Here is a 12482-nt window from a genome sequence, read left to right on the forward strand (position 1 = left end):
CAGCCATTGATTTCCTTTGCCCTTGACTATATCCTTCCTCTCTGTTACTAAATACTCTCCATGCTTCATCCAACAATATTTCTAAATTCCTACTCTCTGTAGGCCATAACTTCTGAAGTTTGCGCCTTATATCCCCTGTAGATTGCCCCCCAAACAGGGAGACTAATTGTTGTATTCCTACCTCTGACCCAGGATCCAGCGGTGTGCTGCGGCGCATTACATCCCTCAATCGATCCAGGAATTCAGATGGAGACTCGGAAGGACTCTGTTTAATTGCATATAAAGCTGACCAGTTTATAGTTTTGGGGATTGCTCTCTCTGTTCCTTTTGTAATCCACTCCTGATACCCCTGCAATCTTTCCATATATGCAGATCTATTAACATCCCACTTTGGGTCTTGGAGAAGGAAATATTCCTTAATGTCCCCTCCTGTAATCTTATAATGATCTTCAGCACTGTTCCCTGCTGTTTTTAAAATTAGCTGTTTCTCCGTCTCAGTCATATATTCCAATAATAGCTGTATATCCTTCCAATCAGGGTTATGCTGTTTTACAATAAATTGGAAATGCTTAGTTACACCTATCGGATCTCTCCTATAATGTTTTGCAACCTTTTTCCATTCCCCTAGGTCAGCAGTAGAAAAGGGTACTTTGATTAACATCGTCCCACCATCCGGCCCCACCGCCTCTCGGAGAGGTACTTGTAAAGCTGTTGAGGTAGTTTTCTTCCTAGTACGGGAAGATACAGGGCTGTCCGGGGGGGTCGGAGTTCTATCCGAGTCTGCATCCTGTTCCTGTGGTCGAGGGGGAGGCTTAAACAAATCAGTTAGATCTTGTTCTGGTGCCTGATGGATTTTATTTGTCTTTGTACATCTTTGTCCAATACTACATGCCGAACAACATCGCCTCAGTTTACCTCTAAGCTCCTTGTTGTTCTCTCGCTCAAGTGCAAACACCATGGGGTCCTGTGGGGGTACCATTCCACAGTCCCTTTGCCACTCCGGGTGGTTTTGGAGGGTGAGAAACATGTCTGCGTATGAAACCTCATCCCATTTTCCTTCTCTCCTTAAAAACAGCATTAGTTGTAATAGAGTATTATAATCTATTGACCCATTAAGTGGCCACTTAGCATCACCTTCTAACTTATACAACGGCCACCATTGATTGCAATATTTAATAAGGTTCTTTTTACTTTCCGTACCTCCGGTCCCAACAATATCTTTCCAGTGGGCAATTACACAACCCAGAGGACTCTTCCTCAATACTCCTCCTTGATTGTTTCCCATTTTAATACTCTTCCTAATGATTCTTAAGTTTGATTGTGGCTTCTCCTTTTAATAAGCTTCTATGCAAACCGTTCCTTACACTTCTTTATAGTCTTCCCCCAGTTTCCCTCCCACATGTCCCAAATTTCTGGAATTAAATTTTCCTTTACACACCAATCTCACTATTTTGGATTCTTAGTGAAGTCTTTCCCAATCATAAAAGTGTGGAATTTGGGGAAAACACTCAAGGCAGTCTGTTTTCCGTCTGCTACAGTACCACCTTCTCCCACAAGAGTTACACTTCAACAAAACCCAAGCCGGATGCTAATTACTATATAGTGCAGTTACAAGCCCACATACAAAGCAGGGAATCACCCCTATTAATACATAAAGACATTCACACATTAACAAACATACATACACCTATAAATTTCAATATATCATTTCCACACACCCACACAAAATCTTTAACCTAAATTTCCAAACATTCACATCATACAATCATCGCTCCGGTTGACAACCTTTCAGCAGCTGCAAAAATAAACCAAGCGCAATTGCGAGGGGGTCCTCTTACCCCATAAACTAAGCGCAATTGCGAGGGGGTGCGCCTGCCCTTCTCCTGCCTCTTATATACCAGTCATCGACAGGTCCGTCCTGGCTCCCGACACTGGATGCAGCGGTCACCCCGGATTTGCTCGATCTACCCCCAAGATCGCTAGCGGCCGCTCTATTGGTCAGCAAATCCCCCCTTGTTACCGTCCAGGGTACCCTCCTCCCATACGGGGACTACGCTGCACACCAGACGTCTCTGCGCGATTTACCAGCTGCCCCGGCCCGTACAATTTACAGGCTCCCTCTGAGACACATACCGTTTGGTCCGCAGCTTCAGGAGGTTGTTGTCTGCTCCCGCGGTGAGCGGCTGGCAGCGGAGGCTCCTCCGAGGAAAGCGCTCGGGGCGCGCCGAGGGGCGTCCGCTCCGCAGTCGGTCCCGCAGCCGAGCAGAGAGTCTCCTGGCTGGCTCGCCAAACTGACGTGCGGAAAACAGACTCCACAGTCGGTGAGATTGTAAAGTAGGTATGTTCATTCAGCGCTGGGCAGCGCGGGGGGTAGTCCCACCAAAGTCGTGCGCGCCTGACTCGGCAACTTACTTCAAATTTAAACAGTCAAGTGTTACATATACATAGAGTTTTGCAATGCGCCTATACATAGGCATGATCTATCCCCGCTTCCTATTAAAATTAGTTCCAAGAAGTCACAAGGCCGGTCTTGGCTGCTTCTTGGGGTCGACTGCTGCTTCTTATCAGGGCCTATCTCCTGCCCCAGCCAGCCTCAACAATGCAAACGTTAAGCATCACTTCTCATCCCCTTGGGCCATGTCTACCTCTATTGAAATTTCTTTAACTTCATTATAAGCTAGATAATTATTAAACAGTTCTTATCTACATCCATATATCTACTGTTGAAAATATTTTGATAAAGAAATTAAAATCTAATTATATAAGAGAGTTTGGTTTGATTAAGAATTAGAAAATTGTGAAGCATAGGTAGGGGAGTGTTAAGTTTGAAATGTAGTCATAGGAACTTAGGAACTTTAGAAAATGTACTATGTGTGACTATAAGAATTCAAGTATTGTCTAAAATCAGTTAACCACAGAAACTTTGGCAAAGATTTGTTGGTTTGTAGTGTTTTGTTTTAGGAAACTAGGGAAACCGTTATGGACGCCAGTTTGCTGCCTGGAAACCCCTTACCCTTCGCACCTCGATCTAATTATCGAGGATTCCAATCAGTAGAGTTAAGTGAGATTAACCAACGATTGTTTTAACATAAGACTATTAATAAGATGGTGTGACTGAAGGACCAATTATTAGAAAGGTTAAATTTAAGAATAGACATAGTATGCATTTTTATGTAAACTAATATAGATGATGGTGAGAATCGTACTGCGCAGAATCACCGAAGAGAGGTCAAGAAGCGGACAAGTGAGGAAGACTATGGAAGACCACCAGAGACCAGAGACCTTCACTGCGCTTGCGTAAAGGACATTTACATATGTTAATAGTTTCCCGGAAAACTAATGATTATGTATAACATTTCTCAGAAATCTAGTGAATATGTATAACAGGTGTGCATTTAACCTGCATAGTTAAACCAGACAGATGCACACGATAGGTGGAGCGATCCCCCGTGTGCCCAGCGCTGCAAGAAAGGAGTGCCTGCTTCTTAACTTCTCATTGCTGTTAAGGAGTTTTATTCCGGATTTCGGCAACAGTTTTGGCGACCCAGATGGGACCTTGCGAGTGAGACTGGACGAGATCGAGTGGTGATCGAACTCCAGCCGGCACCGAGGGATTCTCGGGGGGGAACCATCGCTCTCGACTCACAAAGCTCCTCGCAACGTTCCCTGGAGAAAGGGTAAGGCACTTCTTCTTTGAAATTTGTTTGGATAGCCTGCCCGTAAGGCGCGGCAAAAGCTTCGCAGGGTTGGGGCTCAGAGGGTACCCATTTGTGTAGAAGCCTAGGCGTCTGCCCGTAAGTCATAAGCGAAAGCTATTACTGGGTTGGACATTTGTGTATTTGGGACAATTGTCATTTGCATTTGTTTGGTATTTGGTATTTGATACTTGATACTTGATATTTGGCATTTGATATTTGGTTATTAATATTTGGAACTTTGATATTTGATATTTGGTGCATTTGGTATTTGATATATAAGTCTAATGGCATTAGCCAAATTATTTAAGAGTAAGAGTATGGGAAATATAACCACTGATGAAAAGATACCAAAAACATCACCATTGGGATGTTTATTGGCACACTGGAGTGAATTACATGATGATTTACGTAAAAGTCAAATGGTTGAATATTGTAATCATTGGTGGCCTTTGTATGTTTTGGAAGATCAGGAAAAATGACCAACAAGTGGAACTTTAAGTTATAATCCTATATTATAGTTAATGTTATTTTGTAGGAGAGAGGGTAAATGGAGTGAATTGCCATATGTGGATCTGTTCTTTTATTTGAGGCAGAGAACGGATTGGCAAAAAGAATGCAAGTTAATTAGTCGAGACAATTTGGTGATGACATTAACTTCAGAAAATAAGAAAGCTAAGAGTTGTTGTTCAGCTTGTGATATTGGAAGGAGGTGCATTAGATGTACGGTACCAAAAGAAGATGAAATGGAACTAGAATTAGAAATAGCCCCACCAAGGGAGGAGCAGGATCTCTCTCCCTCACATTCACGGGAGAGGAGTATTGAGTCAGGGAGAATAATTTATTGGATAGTACTGAAAAACAGATGGTAATAAAAACTGGAAAAGCACAAGCAGAGGCAGCACTTATGAATGAAAGGCTCTCTGGAACTTTGGAACAGAGTTTTCCTTCGGGAGATCCCCAGTGGGATCCAAATGACCCTGTACACAGGAGAAGGTTAACTCGATATCAAAAATAGGTATTGTATGGAGTAAAGCATGCAATGCCGAAAGCTTTGAATTGGTCTAAATTATATGAGATAAAGCAAGATAAAAATGAATCTCCCTCTGTGTTTTTGGAAAAATTGAAGGAAACTGCTAGAAAATATACTGATTTGAAATTGGAAACAGAGGCAGAACAACAACAATTGGCTTCGATTTTTTATGGGGCAGTCAGCACCTGATATAAGGCAAAAACTCCAAAAATTGGAGGGAGAGGATTCAAGAAATTTAAATAAAATGTTAGAAACAGCATGGAAAGTCTATAATAATCGAGAGAAGGAAGAAAAGCAAAGCGAAGAAAAGAAAAAAAAAGATCAGAGACAGTAGATTAATAGCTGTCTTAACAGGGAATGCAGCAAGAGGAAGAGGATGAGCTCGGGGAAGAGGAGGTTTTAGAAACTTTGGTAACCGGGAACCTAATGCACCTCTAGGAATGAATCAGTGTGCATATTGTAAGGAGGATGGCCATTGGAAAAAGGATTGCCCTAAATTGCAAACAAGTCAGCAAGAGGCTGCAAAAATGATGACTTTAAATGAATGAAGGGGGCCGGAGGGGAACCCAGCTGAACCTCTGGTTACAATTAAGCTGGGAAATGATAAAGTTGAATTTTTAGTTGATACGGGAGCAGTATATTCTGTTTTGAATACTTATAAAGGGAAATTGGGAAATAAAATAGCTTAACATAATTGGAGCGACTGGGAAACAGGAAAATAGACCATTCTTTCAACCCCTTGATTTAAAATTTGGAAATAAGGCAATTATTACACATGAACTTTTGTATGTGCCAGGATGTCCAATACCCTTGTTGGGTCGAGATTTGTTACCCAAATTAAATGCACAGATAGCTTTTGCGGGAGGAGAAATTCTTTTAAAAATACCAGAATCAAAGACAGGAGAAATATTGATGATACAGGAGAAGGTTAAGATTCAGGAGATGCCACAAGAAGTTGATGATGCTGTGAACCCTACAGTTTGGAACACAGAGATACTTGGAGAATCTAAAATGACACAGCCTGTAAAGGTAGAACTGAAGAAAAATTGTGAAGCCAGTGAGATTAAAGCAGTATCCAGTTAAACCTGAGGCTAGATTGGGAATCAAGAAATTAATTGATTAATTTTTGGAATATGGAATTTGAGAGGAGTGTGAATCTGAATATAATACTCCAATTTTACCAGTGAAAAAGCCATCAGGAGAATATAGATTAGTACAGGATCTGAGGGCGATAAAGCAGATAGTGAAAGATATACATCCTGTAGTGGCCAATCCATATACACTTTTAACAGCTCTAGGGGAGAATCACCAGTGGTTTACAGTGCTTGCTTTGAAGGATGCTTTCTTTTGTATACCCGTGGAAGAAGGAAGTTGAAAATTATTTGCTTTCGAGTGAGAAAAGCCAAAAAGAGGATGAAAAACACAATTGACATGGACAAGATTGCCGCAAGGATTCAAGAACAGTCCAACAATTTTTGGGAGCCAATTAGCAAAAGAACTTGAGATGTGGAAACGAGATGGTCCCAAACCTGGACATTTGCTCCTACAGTATGTAGACGACATATTGATAGTGACAGAAGAGAGATCAGCGTGTATAAAGGTAACAATTGATCTTTTAAACTTTTGGGGGCTAAGCGGATACAAAGTCTCTAGAACTAAGACCCAGCTAGCAAAACAGACTGTGATATATCTGGGTTTTGAAATCTCACAAGGGCAAAGACAGTTGGGAATAGACCGCAAAGAAGCAATTTGTAGTATCCCGGAGCCGAGAAATACCCACGAATTGAGAACCTTTTTAGGAATGACTGGGTGGTGTCGGCTATGGATAATGAACTATGGTCTGTTGGCTAAACCATTATATGAAGCTCTTAAAGGTCCACCATTTGAATGAGGTCCAGATCAGCAGAGAGCTTTCAAGAATCTAAAACAGGCCCTGATGACAGCACCAGCCCTGGGACTTCCGCATCTGACTAAAGACTTCCAGTTATTTGTACATGAGAAACAACACATTGCACTGGGAGTGCTGACTCAGAAGATGGGAAGTTGGAAGCGACCGGTTGGATATTTTTCCAAACAATTGGACTTTGTAAGGGCTGGCCTGCTTGTTTGAGAGCAGTAGCAGCCACTGTGATGATAATACAGGAGGCTCGAAAATTGACTTTGAGAAGAATGATGGTGGTATATGTGCCACATATGGTGATATCAGTGCTGGAGCAAAAGGGGGCCATTGCCTATCCCCGAGCAGAATGCTGAAATATCAGGTAATTTTAATGGAACAAGATAATGTGATTTTGAAAACCACTAACTTAACTAATCCTGTAGTTTTTCTGAGTTCTATACAGGAAGAAGGACAACTGGAACATGATTGCCCGACTACCATTGAGTATGTATATTCCAGTCGAGAGGATCTGAAGGATGTACCTATGGACAATCCGGACTGGGAATTGTACACAGATGGTAGCAGTTTCGTCGAAAATGGAATCCGCTATGCAGGCTATGCGGTGACAACTGAAAAATCAGTTATAGAAGCCAATGCTTTGCCAAGCACAACTTCAGCTCAGAAGGCGGAATTAGTGGCTTTGACAAGGGCTCTAGAATTGAGTGAAGAAAAGAAAGTGAATATCTGGACTGATTCGAAATATGCATTTGGTGTGGTCCATGTCCATGGGATTTTATGGAAGGAGAGAGGATTATTATCCTCTCAGGGGTCCAACATTAAATATAAAGAGGAGATTTTGCATTTATTACAAGCAGTTCGGAAACCAACTGCAGTAGCAATCATGCACTGTAAAGCACATCAATCAGGGAATACAAAAGAGATTGTAGGGAACAGATTAGCAGATAAATCAGCTAGGGAAGCAGCCAAAAGGAATGCCTTACAAATGGCATTAATTCCTACAAAAATTATTGCATTACCAAAGGAAAAACCTAAGTATTCAGAGGAGGGTGAGAAATTGGGGAGATTATTAAATGCAAGGAAGATCTGAAAGGATGGTGGGTGACATCAAAGGTCAAGTAGTAATCCCACCATTTGTAATGAGGGAAACAGTACAGACAAAACATAAGGAATGTCATTGGGGGGCAGAAGCATTAGTAACTCTTTTGAAAAGGCAAGTGGTATCAATAAAAATGCTAGAAAGAGCTAAAATGACAACTGCGAAATGTGAGATATGTTTAAAAAAAAAAAACAAAAAAACAACAAACCAATGCAGTTGTAAAGAAGAAGGTTCAAATGGGAATATTGAAATCAGGAATGGAACCAGGGGATTATTGGCAAATAGATTTTTCAGAGTTACCTCGACAGAATGGGTATCGATACATTCTGGTGGGGGTTGATACTTTTACAGGATGGCCAGAAGCCTTTCCCTGTCGCACCAATCAAGCAAAGGAGGTCATTAAATGGTTATTACAAGAAATTATCCCGACATTTGGAGTACCAATTGGAATCTCTTCTGATAGAGGTTCCCATTTTGTTGCAGAAGTGGTCCAGGGTGTTAGTAGAATTTTGAGAATTACATGGGACTTACATACACCTTGGAGACCACAATCTAGTGGGAAGGTGGAAAGAATGAATCAAACATTAAAAAGACAAATTAGTAAAATATGTCAGGAAACTAATTTGAAATGGCCTCAGGCACTCCCACTGGCCCTTAATACTAGTTAAAATGAATATGGAGTATATGGTCATCTGTTTGGCTGGAGTAACTTCTAGGAAGGCCATGTTGGGGAGATAATAGTAACGATAGAAACAACACCACCAACAATAATAATACATTTTAATTATTATTCATGTAATACATAAAAATTACAAGAAGATTTACAAATACTTCTCTTTCTTTTGCTATCTTCATGGGTTCTTTTGGAGGGAGTTGTCCTATATTGCCGGCATAAGCAAACTGAATATTAAGGGCCTCTGAATACTTAGGTTTTTCCTTTGGTAATGCAATCAGCTGAAGCATGATTTTCCTGAGGCTGTGGACATCCTGAGGTGTGCCTGTGTCTTCCTAATGAGCACTTCTGGTGCCAGCTTTAGGACCTGCAGGTGACACCTGCAAGTCCTTGTCTTAGGTACTTAAGTGTTGATTTTGTGGGCATGGGGCCCTGAAAATCAGGTTCGGACCCTCAAAATTTGAGTTTAGAGACAAGGTTGTGGACCCCGAAATGAGGCTCTGGAGCTTCTAAATAAAGCTTTGGACCACCAAAATGAGGATTTCTTAACAAAAATAAGAGTTGGGACCCTAAAATGAGTATTTGGACACTCAAAATGAGGCTTTGGGACTGAAAAATGTGTGTTCGGGCCTTATAAACGAAGCTTTGAACTCTACAAAGTGGCTTTCAGTCCTAAAAATGAAGGTTTGAAACCTAAAAATGAGGCATACTACCCTAAAAGAGAGATTAAAACCCTAAAAATGAGTCCCTGGGCCCAAAAAGCGAGGCTTTGGACCATAAGAAGGAGGTTTTCAACCCTGGAATCGAAGTTTTGGACTCTAAAACTGAGGCTTTGGGCCCTAAAAGAGGGGTTTGGAGCCTAAACATGAGGGCTTGGAAACTCAGGATGCAGCTTGGACCCTCAAAGCAACCGGCTGGATCCTAAAAGTGATGCTGCTCTATAAAAATGAGATACCTGCTCCTGTGCATGTGGCACCCCTGGTCCTGGTCCTGGCCCTGCTCCCTCCCTTGCCCCAGCTGCCCCTGGCCCACCTCTCACCTGTTTCTCCTGAGGCCGCTCAGCCTCTGCCCTCTCCGGCAGAGGAATTTGGCCACAGGTGACATCACAAGCATCTGCACAAGCCAGGTTCCTGGGCCTGCCCTGTTGGCAGTGACATAAACACCACCACAAGATCCTAAAAATGAAACTGTGGCTTCTTAAAAAAAGGCCATGGGTAATGAAAGACAGGTTTGGACCCTCCAAAGGAGGATTTCAGCCCTCAAAAGCAGGCTTTGTCACTGCAAAGAATGGGGGAGATGCTACAAATACGCTTTGGACCCTGACAACAAGGTGAACCTATTGGTTCCTCTGTGGCCCCCCGAAATGAAGCTTTGATGCCAAATACAGGGCTTTGAGCACTACATTTGAGGCTCAGAGCTGTGAAAGACGGGTTTGGACTCTCTGAATGAGGGTCAAGGCCTTAAGAATGGGACTTTGGTCCCTAGAAATGGTGCTTTAGAAACGAAAATGAGGCTTTGAACCCTGAAATTAGGTTTGGGGCCCTCCAAGGATGCTTTGGTACCAAAACCTGAGGCTTTGCACCCTAAAAATGGGTCTTTGGATGCTCAAAATGAGGCTTTGGGCCCTTAAAATTGCAGACCGAATCCTAAAAATGAGCCTATGGTCCATGAAAAGGAGGATTTCGTCCCTAAAAAAGAGGCTTTGGAAGCTAAAAATGAGGCTTTGGGCCTGAAATGAAGCCTTTGGACTCTCCAAACAGGGCTTGGCACCTTCATAATCAGACTTGAAGAAATCGTTACTCACAGCATTTAGTCCTCATCACGACCATCACTCTTCTGAGCAACAGAGGGGAAAGCTCTGGATGACAAAGGATATCAGGATGCGCTCCAGAAAGAAAAGATCAGTGCAAGAAGATCCCCATCACCTAACTGCAAAGGAATAATTCTAGCTCAGTGAAATGGGTACCCAAAATGAAACACACGGAACAGCATCCATCATTGAAACTCTTTCAGTGTCAGTTTTAACTGCTGCAGATCTGCAGGCAGACAAACTTACTGTCACAGGGCCCCAAAAGGAGTACTAATTAGCAAACAGAAACTCTACCCATAGCCCATATCTATCTAGCCTTTAAAGGTAAAACAGCTCAGCCTACAGCTCTGAAGGTATAGACCAGTCCACACTTACATCCTGGGTCTACCTGCTCCACGATCTGTCTAGAAACTGAAATCACAACCACCTTTGAAAGAGGAGGGAACCTGGGGGGAAGGGGGTTGAAAGGAAGACATTGGTGGAAAAAAGGAAAAGCGTAGGCACGCAATTCAAAATGGAAGGAGCCAAGTTATCCCAAAGACCAGCTCAGGCCGACTCGCTTTTGCTGGCAAAAAGCTGTGCAGCTTGGAGGAAAAAAAGCAGACTTTGGTGCTGGGATGCACACAGAGTTCAGATCTGAAACAGCAGAAAAACCTTGTCAGGGCTCCTTTCCACCGTCCTCCTACCTGGGTGCATGCTGCAACCTCCTTGTTTCCCTGAAGTCCTCCCAGACTAACAGGGACGTGGCATCTGTCCAGTCCACGTGCCACGACGAAGAAGCAGTTCTGATCGTGGAGCGGGTAGCAGATAACTGCATCTGCAGAAGCAAAGGGGCAGCCACGCCTCAGCTTCCGAGATGCCCAAAGCTGCCCCAGGAGCCCTCGGTGCCCCAGCATTTGCTTGGCCCTGAAGCCCCAGGCACAGAAGGGAAGGACAGTGGTCAGCCCCTGTGGGGAGAGGGACGGGGCTCCGTCCTTCCTTCTGGCCGCAGGAGGATGCCCTGGGCCACGCCAGGACAGGGTGTCTCTCCTCCTCAGCCCCAGGGGAAGGCGAGGCCTGAGGAAGGCCCCGGGTGCTGGGCTCAGCACGGGCGGTGTGACCGGGGCCAGAGCCCTGTCTCCTGCCGGGTGCCGGCCTGGCCGAGGCCAGCGGCTCCCGTCACGCAGCTCCTCCCGCCCGGGGCTGTGGCTGGAGCCCAGACAGAGCCGCCTTTTGGGAAAGACTTGCCGATCCAGAGCGAATCCAGAGCAGATCCCCTCCTGTCCTCTCACGTCCCCTCCCTGAGGGGGCCCAGACCCCACGAGCAGACCGAGGGAGGGCAGACCTGCGCACACACCTTGCGCTGCTGAGAGAACAGCTCCAGGTGAAATGGCCCCTCTTGCAGGCCGTCTCTCCGCAGGCCCAGTGTCCCGGCTGGCTGAGGAGCAGCTGCCCTGGCGGGGGGCAGCTGGCGCAGGGCAGCTCTGTGAGGAGAGGCCCGGGCTGCCCCTGCCCGCCCGGCAACAGCTGCGCCATTGGCCACGGCTGAGCCAATCAGCGGAGCCGGTGTTGGCCTGTCAGTCACTGCCGACCTGGGGCGGGGCCGGAGGGGGCAGAGGCGGAGTGGCCTGAGGAGAAATGGGGGAGAGACGGGGTGGGGCAGCCGGGGCGAGGGGGGGACCAGGGCCAAGGCCAAGGCCAAGGCCAAGGCCAGGCCCAGGGCAGGGGCAGGGCCAGGGGCAGGTGGTCTCGCCGTGTGGACGGGCCCGGGGGAGACCTGGAGACCTCATCACCCGTGGGCCCTGCCGTGGCCCAGCTCACCAGCCCTGGGCCCGAGTGCTCAGCCCCAGGAACAACCCCAGCACCAGGGTCAGAGCAGCTCCTGCTGCTGCCCCGAGGGTCGCCAGCCCCGAGCCAGCGTGCAGGTATCTGAGCTGGGATGAGGTGGAAGTGGCGCGCGCAACAAACTTTACAACTCGGAGAGTGAGTTCTAAAGCAGGCGTGTTTATTTCAGCGCTGGGTACACGGGGGATCGCTCCACCTATCGTGCACGCCGTAAAGCTCGTTAGTGAAGTTTAAAGACGTGTGATATAAATATTCATCATATTTCCAGGAAACCTTATTCATTACATTTCCGAGAAATAATTAACGTATGCAAATGCCCTTCGCGCAGTCGCAGTTGTTGCCTTGGGTGGTCGTCGGGTGTTCTTCGGGGGTCTTATCATCCTCTTCCTTGCTTAAGCGTTCTTTACCCTTTTCAATATTTCCATATTAAACTTCTGTTTTTCCTTTGTTC

General features: G+C 45.1%; 1 long non-coding RNA gene across 1 annotated transcript; it reads right to left on the reverse strand.

Moving 5' to 3' along the window:
* Positions 1-10245: 10245 nt before the first annotated feature.
* LOC128138153 (uncharacterized) lies at positions 10246-11651 on the reverse strand. The gene is made up of 3 exons (XR_008233968.1): positions 11544-11651; positions 10894-11024; positions 10246-10326 (listed from the first exon to the last, which is right to left on the reverse strand). It is a non-coding gene; the product is annotated as an uncharacterized LOC128138153 (long non-coding RNA).
* Positions 11652-12482: the final 831 nt, after the last annotated feature.

Source organism: Harpia harpyja (genome assembly GCF_026419915.1).
Source record: "Harpia harpyja isolate bHarHar1 chromosome W unlocalized genomic scaffold, bHarHar1 primary haplotype SUPER_W_unloc_3, whole genome shotgun sequence".
NCBI lineage: Eukaryota > Metazoa > Chordata > Aves > Accipitriformes > Accipitridae > Harpia > Harpia harpyja.